The sequence below is a fragment of the Lithobates pipiens genome, unplaced genomic scaffold (assembly GCF_037356315.1).
Source record: "Lithobates pipiens isolate NorthernLeopardFrog02 unplaced genomic scaffold, aLitPip1_a1.2 Scaffold_22, whole genome shotgun sequence".
In the NCBI taxonomy this organism is placed as follows: domain Eukaryota; kingdom Metazoa; phylum Chordata; class Amphibia; order Anura; family Ranidae; genus Lithobates; species Lithobates pipiens.
Genome location: NW_027507784.1, coordinates 166,870,952 through 166,891,378, shown reverse-complemented (window position 1 = coordinate 166,891,378; position 20,427 = coordinate 166,870,952). Strand labels below are relative to the sequence as shown.

The window sequence follows — 20,427 nt, the reverse complement described above, 5'->3', positions numbered from 1 at the left end:
GAACAGTGCCCCGTTTTGGTGTCAGTGAAAGGAATAGTGTTCCAACATTTATATCAGAGCGGGGAATTGTGCCCCCCCGTTGTTGGTGTTAGTTTAATAAATAGTGCCTCGTTGTTGTAAATGGGAGGAATAGCATTCCATCATTTATATCAGTGGGAGGAATTATGCCCCTGTTGGTGTCAGTGGAAGGAATAGTACCCCAACATTGGTGTTAGTGGGAGGAATTATACCCCATTGTTGGCTTCAGTGGAAAAAATGGTGACTTATAGTTGGTGTCAATGAGAGGGATAGTTCCCCAAGGGACAGATAAGGCAAGCCAAGGGCTACATCTGGCCTGCAGGCTACAGTTTGAAGACCACTGGTATAGAGGGAAAATTGTGCTTGGAACAGGTTTTCTAACTTGTCCCAAACAAAAAAACAGTCTGCGGTATCTCTAGGCAGCCACAGAAGTCACAAAACTGACATATTTTTCTAATCCAGTTGTAGCACAGCAAATCCTTCTTAGAACAGAAGGTATTTACATTCTCATTTCATTATATATCCTCAAAATTGGAGTTATTACTGTGCTACACACTGATTTGATTTCTGTTCTTTTTGGTTTACCTAGGCTCTTTTCAACATAACCTTTATGGTTATGCTGTCTCCCAAGCCCTCTTCCAAGCCCTACGCAGTAGCCATGGTTTCCATATATTGCAATGATGACAGCCAAAAGAACCTTCAAAAGCTGTATGCAGTTTGGAGTAAATTGATCTATAATATTAAACTATAAAGATTTTTTGGATGAGAAATTTGAGCAATTTCTTCTCTTAGAAGACTTTTCCGTGCTTTACGCTAATTGAGTTGCAAGGCTTTTTGATTTCTTTAGTCCCTTCATACAAGAACCTGTATGATTATACTGTCCTAATCTAGTTTAAAATTGTCAGAGGAGGCTGCTAGGCTAGGGGATGAAGGTCTGCTATAGCATATGATTTAATTCATATAGTTCCAAGCTCTACTACATAGTGTGCACGCAGTAGATGGGGCAGATGTGCATAGTAACCAATCAGCTTATAAGTCTTATGCCCTGTACACGCAGTTGGACAGATTTTTTCTGACAGATTTTGGCCCAAACTTGTCTTGCATGCACACGGTCGCACAAAGTTGTCGGAAAATCCGATTGTTCAGAACGAGGTGACGTAAACCACGTATAAGAGGACTATAAAGAGGCCAGTAGCCAATAGCTTTCGTTTTGTAATTTATTCTGAGCATGCGTGGCACTTTGTGCATTGAACTTGTCTACACACGATCAGAATTTACGCAAATGGATTTTGTTGTCGGAAAATTTGAGATCCAGCTCTCAAACTTTGTGTGTCGGAAATTCAAACAGAAAAAGTCTGATGGGTTTACTTCCTCTTTGATTCCCCGCATGCGCTGTACACAGCGGTGCCTGTCTTTCGGCAAATATCTCCTAAACGTGTAGGTTTAGGAGATATTTCTTGGACCTACAGGTAAGCCTTAATCTAGGCTTACCTGTAGGTCAAAGTTGGTTGTAAGGGTTTACAACCACTTTAAACAAGCTGAAATTAGAAGCTGGTTGGTTACTCTGCACAGCTGTACCAGATTCTATGTGCACCAGTTTTAGTAAATCGCCCTCAATATCTTGTCTTAATATTATGCCTCGTACACACGATCAGAATTCTCGTCAGAAAAAGCTCTGATGATTTTCCCGACGGAATTCCAATGTAATTCGGCTCAAGCTGTCTTGCCTACACACGGTCACATCAAATTCCGATCATTTATAACGTGGTGATGTACAAAGACTAGAAAGAGGAAGTTCAATAGCCAGTAGCCAATAGCTTCTGTCTCGTAGTTGAATCTGAGCATGCGTGATTTTTGGCGTGTCAGAATTGCATACGCACGATCGGAATTACCGATAGAAAGTTTTTCCGTCTGGAAAATTGAGAACATGCTATCAATTTTTGGCTGGCAGAAATTCGGACAGCTAAATTCCGATGGAGCCTACACACGGTCGCATTTTCCGATGAAAAGCTCTCATCGTCTTTTTCTGACTGGAATTCCGATCGTGTGTACGCGGCATTAGACTTGTGCACAATGGAAAATTTTGTTTAGTTTTGGTTTGTTGTCATTCGTAAAATACATAATTTTGTTCTGTTATATTCGTTATGTTACGTTAATTCATTTTGGATAATTCATTGTTTCTGTAGTGTCGATATACGTTATACTGAATCTCGAATCATGTCGAATTGATTGTCGATTGTCGATCTGCTATCATTTCTTTTGTATTCGTTGAAATTCGATATTTATGTAGGTATATATATTCGTGATAATGATTTGTAGTTTGGAAAGTCGTCTGTTTATTGAATCTTTTAACACACAAAATGACAATATTTATTCAATATCTCTTCTCCTATGCTCAAATACAATACAACACCCTTCTCACTCAGTTCCCAGGAATGCACTTTGCCAGTAGGGATGAGCCGAACACCCCCTGGTTCGGTTCGCACCAGAACTTTCGAACGGACTGAAAATTTGTGCAAACTTTAGAACCCCATTGAAGTCTATGGGACTCGAACATTCGAAATAAAAATTGCTAATTTTAATGGCTAATAAGCATGATATTGTCCTAAAGTCATTTAAAACTGCTTGCGGTTTTAATGTCATGTCTGGTTTCTGGCAATATGGATGAAAATCATTGAGAAAAAAATGGCATGGGTAGCCCCCCCTGCCCATTACCAGCCCCTTTGGGTCTTGTACAGATATTAAGGGGAACCCCGTACCTAAATTTAAAAAAAGGAAAGGTGTGGGGCCCCCAGGCCCTATATACTCAGAACAGCAGTATACAGGCGGTGCAAACAAGACTGTTTAGTTTGTTGTGTTAAGTAGAATCTGTTTGTAATTTTGATTTTCATCTCACTTCCTGTTGTCTCCTTCTGTTTGCAAGTAGGGGCCTGCCCTATATGCTCTGCAGAAATGTGGGCCTAAGGTGTTGGTGTTGCCACAACACTGTAAGCCCTCAAAGTGACTCTTGGTGGGCGCTGGAGCTCCCTGCTGTGAACGATTATATCAATAATTGTAATTACATGCCATTGTTGAACAGTGGTAGAAAAATTGGGTCTTTTGTGGTGGTGGTGCTGGTGCCACAACACTATAAGTCCTCCCAGTTACTCTCGGTGGGCACAGGAATGGGCCCTGCTATGAAATATTATATCAAGAACTGTAATTACATGCCCCTGTTAAACAGGGGCTGAAAAATTGGGCCTTAGGCACTGCTTGCTGGTGCCAACACACTGCAACCTCTCCCTGATACTCTAGTTGGAGTGCAGGAATGAGCCCTGCAGCAAAACATTGCATCAAAAATTGTATTACATGCCTCTGTTAAACAGGGGCTGAAAAATTGGGCCTTAGGCACTGGTGCTGGTGCCACGACACTGCAACCTCTCCCATATACTCTAGTTGGAGTGCAGGAATGAGCTCTACTGCAGAGCATTGCATCCAAAATTGTAATTACATGCCCCTGTTAAACAGGGGCTGAGAAATTAGGCTGGTGGAGTCAGCCAGAACTAAAAAATGTTCTTCCAAACTATCAGCAGGATCATTAAGGAGGAAGAGGCTAGTCAGTCAACATAACAGGACAGTCACTCAGCATCAGCATAGGCAGTCTTGCAGGGATGTGACATTAAAAAAAAAATTATTCAGTTACATCAGCATCAGGTGCTTGGTAGCTGGTGGTGATCCAAGACTGATTCATCTTTATGAAGGTCAGTCGATCAACTGAGTCGGTGGACAGGCGCACCCTGTGATCTATCATACCTTGGGGCTGCAGACTAAAAAATTGTCTGAACGCATCGGTCAGATGGCCACCTTCTCCACCGCTCCTTCTGTGACTAACCAAAGCCTCAGAAACACGTTGTCCAAGACCAGGACTTTGGAACCTCCCAGTCTCTGGGAACGCGTTGCACAGACCTTTCTGCAAGGCCTCCCGGAGATGTCTCATCCTCTGCTCCCTCTGCGATGGCAAGATAAGGTCCGCAACCTTACCCTTGTACCGCGGATCAAGGAGAATGGGCAGCCAGTAATGCTCCCTCTCCTTGATCCTAAGAGGATCATTCCGCAGGCTTTGCAGGGTCAGGGAGGCCATGCAGTGTAGGTTAGCTGAGGCATTTGGTCCAGAGTCCTCTGGGTCACTAAGGACAACATGATCCACAGCCACCTCCTCCCAGCCACTTACAAGTCCACGGGTTTCTTGGGACTGTAAATCATCCCTAAAAGACTGCTGCTGCTGATGCTGAGTGCCAGGCTCCACCTCCATGCTGACACAAGCCTCCTCCTCCTCGTCCTCGTCCTGTGTGATGGGTGGGACAGCAGGAACACCGTCTGGATAAAGTGGGCCTTGAGAGGCAAGGAAGTCCTCCTCTTCCTGCCTCTGTTCTGCCTCAAGTGCCCTGTCCATTATTCCACGCAGCGTGTGCTCCAACAGGTGGACAAGAGGTACGGTGTCACTGATGCATGCACTGTGACTCCTCGCCATGCTCGTGGCCTCCTTAAATAGTGACAGGACAGTGCATGCATCCCTGATCATGCCCCACTGGTGTGGTGAAAAAAAAACAATCTCCCCTGACCCTGTCCTGGTGCCGTAGTCATACAGGTACTCATTGATTGCCCTCTGCTGCACGTGCAGCCGCTGCAGCATGGCTAACATTGAGTTCTACCTGGTGGGCATGTCACATATAAGGCAGTTCTTGGGCAGGTTCAACTCCTTTTGGAGATCAGCCAGCCAAGCACTGGCATTAAATGATTGGCGGAAATGCACACAGACTTTCCTGGCCTGCCTCAGGACATCCTGTAAGCCAGAGTACCTGCCCAAGAACTGTTGCACCACCAGGTTAAGGACGTGAGCCACACAGGGCACATGGGTCAGTTGTCCCTGTCGGAGGGCGGAGAGAAGGTTGGTGCCATTGTCGCAAACCACCATTCCTGGCTTAAGCTGGCGTGGCGTCAATCACCTCTCGGCCAGCCCCTGCAGAGCTGACAAAATATCTGCACCAGTGTGGCTCCTGTCCCACAAAAAAACCAGCACATGCACGGCATGGCATCTTTTTGCCTGCGTACTTGCGTAGCCCCTTGAACCTCTACGGAGCACCGCTGGTTCCGAGGACAAAGCACTGGAAGAGGCCATGGAGGAAGAAGAGGGGTGGAGGAGAGAGGTGTGCCACAACCAGTAGTAGAATTTTGGAGGCATGGTGGCGGAACAACCTCCAACACTACTGCATCTTGTCCTGCATCCTTCCCAGCTGCCAGAAGATTGACCCAATGGGCCGTGAAGGATGGGTAACATCCCTGTCCGTGCCGGCTGGACCACGAGTCAGCGGTAATATGCACCTTACCGCTGACCGCCCTATCCAACGAGGCATGTAAATTGCCTTCCACATGCCGGTAGAGAGCCGGAATCGCCTTCCATGAGAAAAAGTGGCGTTTGGGGACCTGCCACTGAGGAACCGCACATTGCACAAACTCACAGAAGGGGGCCTAGTCTACCAACTGAAAAGGCAGCAGTTGAAGTGCTAGCAATTTAACCAAGCTAGCATTCAACCGCTGGGCATGTGGATGGCTGGGAGTGAACTTATTTCGACGGTCCAGCAGCTGGGCAGGGAAATTTGCCTGCTACAATTGGACGTGGGTGTACTGCTAGCAGAGTGTCCGCAAGTACTTGGCTGTGACACACCTAATTCTACACCTTCATTCCTCTCAGTGCAGGTTTCAGAGAGGACTGAAGGTCTAGAGGGGTTAGAGATCCCAGCTGATGAGGAGCAAGGAGAGGTCCACTTTGTTCTTTGGTGTGGGTCTTTAAGGTACGCTTGCCAATGAGCTGCATGGCAGGTCAACATATGTCTGGTCAAGCATGTGGTGCCCAAGCGGCTGATGTTTTGGCCACACGAGATACGCTTGAGACATATTTTGCAAATAGCAGCTGTGCGATCTGATGCACTTGTCTCAAAAAAAGGCCCACACCAAAGAACTTTTGGAATAACCCACAGAGGCAGCGCCCTGCATAGGCGGAGCTCTGCGGTGTTATTCAGTCAGTGTGCTGCCCCTAAGCTGGCCCCCGGAGGGCATCCTGCCTCATTGGAGATGTGCCTCCTCCTCCTCCTATCTCCTATCAGGCACCCACGTGGAGTCAGTGACCTCATCATCCCCTCCCTCTTCATCACTGGAGCAAACCTGGCAGCATGCTGCAGCTGGTGGAACATGACTGCCAGATTGCTGTCCTTCTTGAGCATACCCTCTCTCTGCGCTCACGCTACTGCCTTCCTCTAGCTGGGTATCATCATCAGAGCCTTCAAAATGCTGGGCATCCTCCTGGAGCATGTACCCAACACTGTGCTCAAACAGTTTGGGGGACTCCTCAGGAGGACATGGTGGGTCTAGGGAAGGAGTGATTGATGACATTGAGACAAGGAAAGAGGATGCGTTGACAGCTGCTTTGCTAGTACCCTGAGCCTGGGTGAGAGAGGATGAGGAGGATGAGGAGGGCTTGGTCATACACTCTACCAAGTCTTCGGCATGATGCGGCTCAACATGCCCAGCTGCCGAAAATAAGGACAAGCGTGTCCCATGGCCACGTGCTGATGATGATGCATTGCGTCCACGACCAGCCTGCTTGCTCTTTTATTGGCTTGTGACTGTTTGCCTCTCCTTGTTGGCCTTCCAGACATAGTAATGGCCTTCAGGGAGATGGAAAAAACAGCAATTGGGTAGAGTATACTGTGCTGGAGGCACACAACACCCACTTTAATTCCTGCAGATGCCTGTATTAGAGAACACCAGCAATAAAGGGTAGCTACAGGTGTATACTGTGCTGGTGGCACACACCACCCACTTTAACTCCTGCAGATGCCTGTATTAGAGAACATCAGCAAAAAAGGGTAGCTACAGGTGTATACTGTGCTGGAGGCACACAACACCCACTTTAACTCCTGCAGATGCCTGAGAAAATAACACACTGTTCCTGCCTATCCTTCTCTCCATGCAAGCCGGAACACACTACACAAGGCCGCCGTGCTGGCAGCCTAATATAGTGTGGGGCGTGTACTAAACCCCCTGAGCTATAATTGGCCACAGGCATCCTGCCTGTGGCCAATTATGGCTCTCCTCGCTGCCGGCGCTGATCATGAGCCAGCAATGCACTTTGATAGCGCAGTGTATTGTGGGCCGTGAACACTGCACGAATTTGGCGCGAACGGCCTATAACGTTCGGTGTTCGACTCGAACACCAAGCTCATCCCTATTTGCCAGTAATCCAATCTCCAGCACAAAATTAATCAGCTGGTTGGACTGTAAGATTTACTTTGAGTTGACCTTTTGTTTCATTAGATCTTTAACGAATTACCGAATCATGTCTAATTAATTTGTTATATTTGCTATAATTTCTTTAGTATTAGTTGAAATTCGTTCTTCTTTTTTTATTCGGACATTCGGAAGATGCAAAATTTGTCCGAATTTCGACTTGTTACGAAACAAATTGCACATGTCTACTTAGTATAGTATATTCACTTACTGTACTTTACCAGAAAATGTATATTTGAATGAGGTTTTAGAAATGAATCAGTGTGATGAGCTTGGTTAAAGAGAATATACACTGATTTTTTATAATATTTTATAATATTTGTGTAATAGAGATCAACTTCTTGTAATTCATGTTTGCAATATGTGCTTATGAGTATGTATTGAATAGTTCTATTTATGCACGAGGGCAGCCGTATTTACACTGCTTCTTGCTTTGTAGTGCTACACAATGGTTGTGCCTTACTGCTTTCTCACAACGCAAGTCTAAAGCAGTCTATAGATTACTTGATTTCCTATACTTTGTGACACTGTGAGTGCACAAGATAATAATGTGCCAACGTCCCGATATTATTTATGAAAAAAAGGAAAACTAATTAATTGGACTTTTAATGGCACATGGGTAGCTGATCTAAAAATAGTTAAATTTATTAAGCAAATATATAAAAAAACATAATTACAAATAGAGATTCAATAGAGTTGGTATTGATACACCCTTGCACAACAATTCTGACACCATAGAATAGTAGTAACACAATAGAAAACAAATAACTGAATTACTTACGCTCGGATCCACACCTCTGATCCAACATCTTCACAATATCCTCACCTCTACCTCTAAAAACTCCACTTTGACCACTGTTTGTGGATTTTTTTTTTTTTTGTTTTCTACTGTGTTACTACTATTCTATGGTGTCAGAATTGTTGTGCAAGGGTGTATCAATACCAACTCTATTGAATCTCTATTTGTAATTATGTTTTTGTATAGATTTGATTAATAAATTTAACTATTTTTAGATCAGCTACCCATGTGCCTTTAAAAGTCCAATTAATTAGTTTTCCTTTTTTTCATAGCACTAAGAGAGGTTGCCCTAAGAGATCCCACTGTATTGTCACTCTGCAGCGTACGTGTCCGCGCTCACATGTTTTAATTATTGTATTCAATGTACTCGAAAAAAAGGCACTAGCAGCCTTTTTTTTCAGATGCGACAAAAGGTAAAAATATTTAAAAACTGTTCAGCCTTGTGAGCATTTCATGTGTAATGTACATGCTTTCTTAAAAGCATTTTCCTTTGCTGCCCCTAACATATATTCTTTTGGAGTAAGCAAGCTCGGTGTTGGTCTATGTCAAAGCTTACACAAAGAACACCCCACCCCACCCCACCCCATGTGTCCCTTTTGTTTGTTCCCTGGCCTGTTTTACCCACACCTGAGCCTTGCACCCTGTGCAATGAGCACTGTACAATACTCACTTCTGAGCCTTGCACCCTGTGCAATGAGCATTGTTCAATACTCACTTCTGAGCCTTGCATCCTGTGCCATTCACAATCCTAGGCCTGCATTCTGTGCATTATGCACGCATGAATCTATCTATGGCCGCCATTGCCCCCCCCCCCCCCCCATTCAGGCGCCTGGCCCCTTTTCAGGGAACCTGATTAGAGCCATAGGCTCTAATAGGCGTAAAAAAAGGTGACCTGCGAGTGCCATGCTGGGCGCTTGCAGGTCACTCAGCTATGTTAGAAAAGCGAATGACTATTCTCTTTTCAAACACTAAACTGCCTCTCCACCAATCAGGTGCTCGGGTCTGTTACCTGTCACCTGATTGGCTGAAACGACAGGCGCCACTATTCGATGCCTATCAGGAGGAGAGGATGGGACAGCAGGAGAAGCATGAAGGACAGCGAACAGGTGGGGGTCACACTGGCATTCAAGGGCACACTGGCAGCATCTGATGGGCACACCACCACAACCTGCTCTGTACCACCCCAGCCTGCCCTGTACCACCCCAGCTTGCCTGTACCACCCCAACCTGCCCTATGCCACCCTCTTGCTCTGTGCCACCCCAACCTGCCCTATATCACCCTAACTTGCCCTATACCACCCCAGCTTCTCCTGTACCACCCCAACCTGCCCTGTGCCACCCTAACTTGCCCTGTACCACCCCACCCTGCTCTATGCCATCCCAACCTGCCATGAACCCCCCCCCCCCAACTGGGCAGTAAGCAGACACACATTGCACCAATTTAAGAGGAGGGAGAAGAAGGGCAAGCACAGAGAGAAATCCAATACTATGGGAAGTGTCAAATCCTTAGAAAACTTTATTCAGCTTTTCTCACAGTGAATTTAGGGAGCTCAGCCAGGATTGTGAAGGTTATAAACGGCTGTTCTTTTATGTGTGGAGCATATTGCTCTTTACCGAACAATTTTACCTTATGCCATTGTATCCCAATTCCCAAAATTTAACACAGCACTGTACATCAAGCACAAATCACAGACAGTTTTCTTTATTTTTTTATGTAAATGTTAGTACTCACTTTTTACCATCAGGTTTGGACGTCGAAGAGTGATCATCAAAAAGGGTCATATTGCAAGTAGCTTCTACTTCATCTACTCTGGTTCTGTTGCCATTTGCAGTGATGAGGATGGTAGCTGCCTTTTTCTAGATCAAGAACCTTACCTGCTGCATAAAGGAGACACATTTGGGGTGAGAAAACTCTGGAAACATCAATCATTTTGTATACTTCAAATTTCTTTTGTAATTTTATACTTTTTATATCATTATGCAATCGTTATACTATTATGGGGTTAATAGTAAAAGGGCAGTTTACAGTCCAGGATGTTTGGTTGTAGGAGCAAAGGGATGTGGCACAAGGAGGTACAGAGATGTCGTCAGCACAGTGCTGGCAGTGGTTAGCATTTCCTATAAATTTAAAAAGGCAACCTAACCAGCAAGCTTTCATGCCAGACACAAGGGGAGTATTTAGTAAAACTGGTGTACACAGAATCTGGTGCAGCTGTGCATTGTAACCAGGCATTGAGTCCTGTGGGAACGGCGTTCCTGTACTTTTTTCACAGCAGGAACAACGTTCCCGTTAGCAGCCATGTCCTGCAGGAGGGATGCAATCAGTGGGATGCCACAGATTGCGTAAGTGTCAGGCTGGCGCTGCTCCGATGTGCCCACCGAGTCACACGTCCATGTGGGGAAAGCAACTGGGCTGCTCCTTCAGCCTGCGCTGCTCACCCCGCCTCAACCCCCCGGTTCAGCAGGCAGGATGGGGAGTGGAAACTATCCAGGTGCCCTATGACCATGAAGGGGGAAGGAGCTGCAATGGATCCCAATCCCATCGCCTGTTGCTGCCTGCTGGACCAGAAAAAGTGAGTGCACGCCCGTGCAGCAGCCTCCCTGTGTGCCTGTGCTTAGGAGGAGTGGCGGGGGCAGTGGCATATAGAGGAATTTATCTTTTCATATTCCTCCTGCAAAGCACTGAATGCCCTCTTCTCCTCCTCTCCCTTTTGCAGGCATTCAGTGGCTACAGGAGGAATATGGAAAGGTCAACTCCTCTATATGCTGCTGCCTTTGCCACTCCTATCCAGCTTCTTTTGCTGCCCCTCTATGCTCTTCAGTTCTCCCTGTGCTCTCTGCCCCCCTGTGCTCCCTCCCCCCCCCAGTGCTTTCCAGTTCCCCCCCCCCCCCAGTGCTTTCCAGTTCCCCAAGTGCTTTCCCCCCAGTGTTATCCCGTCCCCTCCTGCTATCCAGTGCCCCCATGCTATCCCGTTTCCCCAGTGCTTTCCAGTTCCCCCCAGTATTTTCCAGTTCTCCCCAGTGCCCTCCGCCCCCATGCTCTCTGCCCCCCATTCCTTCCCCCCCAGTGCTCTCCAGTCCCCACCCAGTGCTCTCCAGTTTCCACCAGTGCTCTCCGGCTCCCCCAATGATCATCGGCGCTCCCCCGTGTTCTCCCCCACGTGGTTCCTTCCTCCGTGCTATCCTGTCCCCCCCCCCCATTTATCCAGTTCCCCCAGTGATCGTGCTCTCCACCCCCTGCCCCCACTCTCCGAACCCTGGGGTGCTCTCCAGTTCTTGTAGTGCTCTGCAGACCCCCCAATGCTCTCCAGCTCCCCTAGTGCCCTTTGGCTCCTCCAGTGCTCTCCTTCTCCCCAGTGCTCTCCGCTCTCTATGCTCTCCACCCCCTGTGCTCTCCAATCCCCAATGCTCTCCGGGCTTCCTAGTCTTTTATCTTCTATCATGTCTGCAGTCTCTGACTATCTCTTGTATCATGTCCGCACACACTCTCTGACCATCTCTTGTATCATGTCCGCACACACTCTCTGACCATCTCTTGTATCATGTCCGCACACACTCTCTGACCATCTCTTGTATCATGTCTGCACACTTTCTGACCATCTCCTGTTAATGTCTGCAGTCTTTGACCATCTCATGTACTATGTCTACAGTCTCTGACAATCTCTTGTATTGTGTCCTCAGTCTCTGACCATCTCCTGTATCATGTCCTCAGTTTCTTACCATCTCCTCCTATTCTCTTGTAGTATGCCTGAATTGTGAAAATGGATGAGGATGACTCTGGGTGGGGATTAGAGTTACATTGTAGAGAGCCTCTTCACTATGTAACTCTCATCCCCACCCAGAGTCATCCGTATACATTTTTATAATGCAACTCCATCATTCTCATCCCCCACCCAGAATCATCCATCCCTCTCCACAATGTATCCCTATCCCTGCCTAGCATCATCCATCCCTCTCCACAATGTATCCCCATCCCCGCCCAGCATCATCCACCCCTCTCCACATTATATCCCCATCCCCGCCCAGCTTCATCCATCCCTCTCCACATTGTATCCTCATCCCTCTCCAGGATTCTGGGCGGGGATGGGGATACATTATAGAGAGGGATGGATGATGCTAGGCAGGGATGGGGATACATTGTGGAGAGGGATGGAGATAATTCTGGGGGGGTGGATACATTGTGGAGAAGGATGGAGATAATTCTGGGTGGGGATGAGGATACATAGTGGAGTGGAATGGATGATGTTGGGTGGTGATGGGGATACATTGTGGAGAGGGATGGATGATGCTGGACGGGGGTGGGGATACATTGTGGAAAGGTATGTGGATAATTCTGGGTGGGGATGGAGATACATTTTGTTTTTGAGGTGGGGGGGGTGGAACCTTGAGTGAGTTCTCACACTTTTGTTTCCTTAGTACTGGACCCCTGATTGTAACCAATTGCTTCCAGGTTTTATTGTCAAAGCTTAATTGAACAAGCTGAAGTTAGAAGCTGATTGGTTACTATGCACAGCTGCACTAGATTCTGTGTGCACCAGTTTTAATAAATCTTCCCCAGGGAGCCAGGAGTCCAGTCAAGGCTGCTGGGAGTCAGCTCCATGCTGTCAGAGAGGTAATGAACCCTCTATGTTGCAAAATGAATGTAGGCTTTAAAGAGGGCTGAGATGCATAGTCTAAGAAACAACACGGTGCTCACCAAAGCAACCTGCAAGGGTTTATGGGCTTTGTGCTGGTGCTTACCAGGTTACAGACTGTCAATAGATAGCAGCAATCAAAGCGGAAACACCACGCGGGGTCCATGATCGCCCCTTCATCCAGGCAAGTGACGCACTAAAAGAATTGAGAGGAAAAATGCAGTGTGTTAGGACCACCTTGAAGGAAATGAGAAAAAAAATGTGGCGCACATAATATGGTGCTCAATGCACACTTGTGGGCAAAGCTAAAAGTGGGTGTGGTCAATAAAGGGGGTGTTGCTTCACAGCGTATGACTTAGTGTGCCACCTTCCCTCCTTTGCTTTGCTATAGTTTAGAAAAAATAGGGCTTAGGAATAAATTAAGCCCCAGCATGTGTCAGGCAAGCAATAACTCCAACAATACCTCCCAGCAAGTGATAACTCCCAGCAAATGTATGGGTAAGCAATAACACCCAGCAAATGCCAGGGCAAACAATCCCCAGTTCAATAACAACCTCTAGCACAATAATTAACCACAGTACAATAATAACCCCAGCAGAAATAATAGACCCCAGCAATAAAAAAAAATCACTGCAGCAATAATACATCCCCACTATCCTCAGCGATAAACGACCTCCACTTTCCCCAGAAATAAGAGACCCTTATCGTAATAGTCCCCATTAGTGTTCAGTGGTTTTACTTACATGAGCACCTGCTTTCGTGAAGCTCCCTAAGGCTAGGTTCACATTGCAGCGGTGCGGGAACGCCGCGAATCCGCTGCGGGTTCCCGCATCGCATGCCTCCCGGCGGAAGTTCACGCTGCCCTATGCGAACTGCTGGGAGTGTCAGTGAAACGTTAATGACACCCCCAGATCAGTTCGCATATCGCAGTGCGATCTGCAAACTCGGACAGGAATCGGATTGCAAGGTGTGAACACCCATGCGATCCGATTCTGCTGCGGACCAAAAAAAGGGTCCTGTGCGAGTTTGGGGCGGGTGCGATGCGAATTCAGCCATACTATCTGTATGTTTATGTAAAAAATGTTTCCAGTAACAGCGTTTGCACTTTTCACATAGAGAAAAGTTCCAATATCCAAGTAAAAATACAGTTGTTAAGTCTCTAATTGCAAACAGACACATAGGGGGACATTTACTAAAACTGGTTCACTCAGAACTTGCTGCAGCTGTGCATGGTAACCAATCATCTTCTCACGTCAGCTTGTTCAGTTAGGCTTTGACCATAAAACCTGGAAGCTGATTGGTTTCTATGCAAGGCTTGCCAGATTTTGCACCATGCAATTTTAGTAAATAACCCCAACAGTTATACAAGGCATATTTAAAATAGGTTGCATGCATAAATGTATACTGATGTTTTTAAATATTGTTAGTGTTTTAATAGAATTAGATAGGGAGGAAGACGAATGCAATCCCAACCAACTCTCCTAGTGTCTCACAAATTTATTAGGGCATCCCCTGTGCTGAATACTGTACACAATTTATTTCCCTTGGTAGGGTATTATTGACTTCTTGTATCCAGTATTCCTGTGTGCGTGGAAGTGGACAGTTCCACTTTTGAGCAATCAGTTTGTAGGTCAAGAATATGAGTTTGATCATTGTTATGTAACCTTCCTCATTCTGAAGGCCTAGAACAACTTAGGGTTAGGAGTCAGGGCTGTATAAAACACTCCGTTAATGGTGTCAACATATTTTGCACCTGGCGCAGAGGGCATGCGTCTCTTCTGCCCCATGCATGTCATTTTTGCAGGATGCAATATGATAATGTATTTTATTAGGAATAATACTTTTTATGTTGCACATCAAATTATATGGATGGCACAAAATGTGGTAGACCCTATGCTGCTAAGGGCAACAGCCTGTAACGAGTGGGATAAATACTAGAGTGGTGCAGGTCTTCACATACATGGTCAGTGCAAAAGACAGTAGCAGATTCAGCAGACTTTTGCCCAGCTTAGGTGAGGACACAGTCCAGGTCCAGACATGTAAACAGTGCATTGATGGACAATAGCAGGGGTAGCAGGCCAGTGGTCAGGATAACCACAAACAAGCCAAGTAAAAATACAGCCCAAACAATACACAGGGATAATTCAAAGGCATAAACAGACAGAAATCTAGGCAGATAGATACAATATTCCTCTGTCCAGGGCATGAGCAAACAGTCAAACCTGCTAAGCAGGCTTGAAGTTCTGGCCTCACTGAAAAGGTTAATAATGAGAACAGGTGAGTAGCAATCGGTAGATGGCAAAGGTTACAATGGGTATGCTGAATTGTAAGATATGAAATGAAGATGTACTGTATATGTATGGATATGCTAATAAGGCTATTTTTACAGTAGACTTTAATAATGCAGTGTAGATTTGCCAAAATTTCAGGATATTTCATTATTAAAAGGCAAGAGAAGGAATGCCACAATGGTCTGCACATGTGAAACCGAATTTTTAGTGGTGGACAAGAAAGATTTCTTTGCAAATAAACTGGATGAACAATTACACAAAGAATTTAAATACCGTTTTGACTATTTCAGGTAATATTCCATAAACATATTACATAAGAGCTTAGTTACCAAGACTGTCTTCTGTTTTGTACCCATGTCAAAGACCTTGCAACACAGCAAGGATCAGTACCACCATCAGTATATGTCCTACACTTTGGAAATAAGACACTTGTCACAAAACGTTTGGTGATCTAATGTCCAAGGCATTAAGGTAGCATAAGAGGAAGGCCATTAGTTTTAGGTCACTAGGAAAGCCTCTATAGTGTCCCCTACAAAACACAGAATTTGTATTAGCCTAAGAACCCGTGATTACAAATCTCTGCTGTATTCATGTACTTAGTGCTTTATAATTGCCGTTTTAGCTTTACCAAAGTTCTGTGTAATAAACATCAAATAGCTGGCAACGGTGTCAGTACTCACTGATAATTTGCTCGGAGTAATACTCCTCTTTAATATTGCATGCTGTGTTTTGTCTGCTTCCAGAACTGTGACAATGTCTGAACCTGCACTAACTAATGGTTCTGTCACTCAGAGCCCAATACAGGCGAACACCCATACCCCCCGATATGGAGACATATTGCTAACCTCTAACCCACATGTTTCCTGACCACTTTACCCACATAGGGAAGCAGAAACATCTGAGCATGACAGGCCAAGTCATTTACATGTGTCAGGAAACAGATAGGATGTCGACTTACAATGCTCCTATTGTTGTTAGCCATGTATGCTTATCATTAATGTACGTTCCTAACCCCCCAATGTACTTTATCCTTTTGATTACTATAATTCTGTAAAACATTAGTAAAATCTCTTTAAAAAAAAAAAAAGGAATGGTTCTGTCAGACAATGCTAGACATCCTAACAGCACAAAATAAAAAAAGTGCACAGACAAAATGTTTTTGTATACCAGCTTTAAACCTCCCTCCCGTTTACTACAAAGTGAAACGTGTTTGTTGCATGTCTTAAGGCTGGGGCTCCCAACCTTTTGAAGAACAAGGGCCACTTACAGTAAGCAAGTAAGCAAGCCATAACTCAAAGTACTCACATAAGAACTGATACTGAGACCATGCGATACCACCTGCCGGAGGTCAGCCAGATAAATATGTCCAGCGCGAGAGCTGAGGAAAGGACCCAAGCCTGAACTGAACAAGCATGTAGCTGTTACATCAAGATTTTTCCATACAAACCTAGGAGTTGGAAGCTTAACCCTTTCTGGCTCACACTCTTTCCACAGCCTGACCCCATAGCTGATAACCTTAAATTTTTTCTACAAGATAACATAGACTCGGCTCCAATAGGTACGGTATGGGATGCAGCTAAGGCATTCCTCAGGGGACAATTTATCACTGCCATTAACGGTATTAAAACGAACACTAAAGCCTGGGAAGCCGAGGTGTGCAGAGTACTTAGAGAGTTGGAGATGGCCTATATCGCCAGCCCCTCGGAAGATACCAAGAGGGCCTGGCTGGGGGCACAGTCTGTCTAGACAATTAGCACTTCAATTAGCAGAGAATAAGAGTTTTTTTTTGCAACAAACGCACTTTGAGGAGGGAGAGTTCACTGGACACATGCTGGCCCTGCTGGCAAGGGCTCAGGGATCTGCCCCTATGGTCTCTTACTTATGCGACTCGCAGGGGGTGGCCCATATGGACACGTCCGAGATTTTACGGATTTTTAGGTCCTTTTATGCAGACTTATACTCCTCTAAGGTACAACCTAGTGACGAGGATATTGTAAACTTCCTAGACGGATGTGAACTTCCTTGCTTGTCTGCCTCGGATGGGGAGATGCTGAATGCCCCAATAACAGAGGATGAACTAGCCTCGGCACTGGAACAAACTCATAATAACAAAGCCCCAGGGGCGGATGGTCTTCCATCCAAGGTTTACAAGCGATACACTGCCGTTTTGCTGCCCACTCTCTTAAAAGTATTTAATAATGCCTTGTAAACAGGTGCCCTACCTGACTCCATGAATGAAGCGTTATAATAGTACTTCTAAAGCCAGGCAAAGTAGTGACATCACCTGACTCCTATAGGCCCATCTCCTTACTCACGACGGATGTTAAGCTGCTTGCGAGAGTATTGGCAATGAGACTGTCCCAGGTAATACAAAAATTGATCCACAGAGATAAATCTGGGTTTATACCCACACGTTCTACCGCCCAAATCATTCGACGTTTATTTCTAAATATCCAGGTTCCCGTGGAAAACCCCGGTAATCAGGCCATCCTCTCGCTGGACGCAGCTAAGGCCTTCGACAGTGTCGAGTGGCCTTACCTGTGGAAGGTCATGGAGAGAATGGGGCTAGGTACTGCATTTATCCGCTGGGTTAAACTACTATACGCTAAACCAACGGCCCGAATCCGGGCTAATGCAGAACTGTCCGAGTCATTCTTGCTGTTTAGGGGCACAAGGCAGGGGTGCCCTTTGTCACCCCTGCTTTTTGCCTTGGCGCTAGAGCCACTGACTGCTAGAATGAGAACGGATCGGGAGATTGTTGGATTTAGAAGGCCCACCGGCGCAGATGGGGTGTCATTGTATGCAGATGACACGCTTATCTATTTAGGTGATACTCAGGGCTCCCTGATGGCGACCATGCACCTGATTAGACTGTTTGGCATGTTATCCGGCTTCTCAATAAACTGGGACAAGTCGGTGCTATTGCCCTTGACCCTGTTGACAGTACCTCTTCCTGCATGCGCGACAATGATTCAAACAGTCACGTCCTTTCGATATCTAAGGGTGCTGGTATCTCCCGAGGTCACAAATTATGCCATCCTGAATCTTCTATCTCTATTACTTAAATTCAGGGAGAAATGTAAAACATGGTGAAAGCTACCGCACCTTATAAAAATGGTGTGGGCTCCGCAACTACTTTATATTTGCCATAATTCCCCGATATGGATTCCTAAACGTTGGTTTGATAGAATTGACTCTCAGTTTAGGGAATTAATATGGTGCAGAAAGACAGCCAGACTTAGCCTACATACGTTGCAATATAAGAAAGACGAGGGGGGTTTGGCAATACCGCATGTCAGAACGTATTTTCTGGCCTCGCAGTTACAGCAACTGGGTGGTTGGGGATTGGATGATCCCCTGGATCCAGTACGCAGGATGCTTGACAACTTTGACGATCCGGACATGGCATTATCTAGGCTGGAAGCAGGTTACACACACATGGACAGGAGCTCCCCAACCATCATCATGCTAAATACCCTGTGGTCCCATGTTAAACGGTTGCTACACATATGTGGTTTTCTAAAGCTCACCCCTATCTGGAGGAATGCTAATTATGGTGAACTTTTTAAACTTGGGGGCTTTGGCTCATGGAAGGTGAGAGGTCTTCGGTACCTTCCACAATTATACAGTGGAGAGGTGCTGAAGTCCTTTATGGAACTGCAGGCTGAAGTCGGCATACCACGCAGAGACTTTTTTAAATATTTACAGTTGCGCTACAGGTGCAATCTCGCAGTATGCCACTTCGCCTGACGGACCATGCTGTGGTGCAAGGGATCCTAATGAAAAGTGAAAGAAAGGGTATAATATCTAGAGGGTATGACATTCTCCTTTATGCAATACAAGACTCGGCAAGTCTTCCATGTCGGCGTAAATGGGAGGCGGACCTGGGACCGATGAATGTGGAGACACGGAATCTTTGCCTGTCCTCCGCCCCCCTGGTCTCAGTCTCGGCCTCCCACAAACTATCACACCTCTATTTACTACATAGGGTTTATAGGACACCAGCAAAGTTGCATAACTGGGGTGTCCGTGATACACCCCTGTGTCCTAAATGCATGAGGGACCATGGCAACCTCCTGCACATGTTCTGGAGGCGCCCAAAACTAATACGGTACTGGGATGGGATCCTCAAGACTATTTCTTCTGTGTTTTCGGTTACCATTCCAAGGAATTCTTTGGTCATCCTGTTGGGCGCCCTGGACGAAGAATTGCTGACGCCAACTGCTCACACGGCAATTATCCCATTATTATATGTAGCCAGAAAACTAATAGCACGATTATGGATTACACACAGGGTCCCCACCCTGCAGCAGTGGATTGATCAAGTGAACCATATGCTAATCAGGGAAAAACGGACTTACCAGCATAGGAATGCACCACACAAATTTCATACTATGTGGCAGAAGTGGCTCGATGTGCCAGGGCTAGCACCTCATCAACTAATACAAGACACATTATTACAGGGTTGAACATAAGTAGCTGGTCTTATACACCTGAGGAAAATAGAAAGTAATAAGTAAAAAGTATTTTTATTCTTTTCTTCTCCCAATGACTGAACATAGGAAGAGCAGAGATTGGCATAGTTGGGTATTTGAGAGTCGTGGGATATGTCTGATTCTATGCATATATATTCTATGTAACGTATGATGTGTACTCTGAGGGATTACTATCTCTTTTTGTTTTGTTTTTTCTTTTTTTCGTTTAGCCTGCACTCTTTTTGGTTTTTGTTACCCCACATGTTGGATATATTATATGGGCTGTATTGCCAATAACCCTGCTTTGATCTTTTGTACAGCCGTCCCAAGTGGCCTTAAGGACAATGCTTGGCCGAGGAATCAGCCTTATTGTACTATTACACTCTTTGTCCATGTATGGCTGTACCATTTTATTATGCAATAAAAACTTATTTGATTTAAAAAAAAAGATTTTTCCATACACACTTTTTGGGGGACTGCATGTGTGCTCCTGGTTCATGCTTGGGTCCTTTCCTCAGCTCTCGCGCTGGACATATTTATCTGGCTGACCTCCGGCAGATGGTATCGCATGGTCTCAGTATCAGTTCTTATGTGAGTACTTTCAGTTATGGCTGTTTATCTGTTCATCATCATCCTTAATCCCTCCACCCCCTCAGTCTGTGGTTATATCAAACTATAATGGCGATTTTTATCCCTTTATTAGTATATGGATGCTCTTGCTCCTGATGAACGGATAGAAGAAGCTTATTTTGATGCATCCATTTCATATTTAGATATTCATATTCTAGATGGTTTTATTGCTTTACCACCATTATATAATAGTATGTCTACTCCATTTGGGGGACTGTGATGTATAATATTTACTTTCTGAGTTATGTTGGTGA

General features: G+C 45.5%; 1 long non-coding RNA gene across 1 annotated transcript; it reads right to left on the bottom strand.

Annotated features, from left to right (window-relative positions):
• Positions 1-9,877: 9,877 nt before the first annotated feature.
• LOC143925460 (uncharacterized) lies at positions 9,878-16,498 on the bottom strand. Its single transcript, XR_013261988.1, has 3 exons — positions 16,374-16,498; positions 12,884-12,973; positions 9,878-10,021 (listed from the first exon to the last, which is right to left on the bottom strand). It is a non-coding gene; the product is annotated as an uncharacterized LOC143925460 (long non-coding RNA).
• Between the last annotated feature and the right edge of the window lie 3,929 nt (positions 16,499-20,427).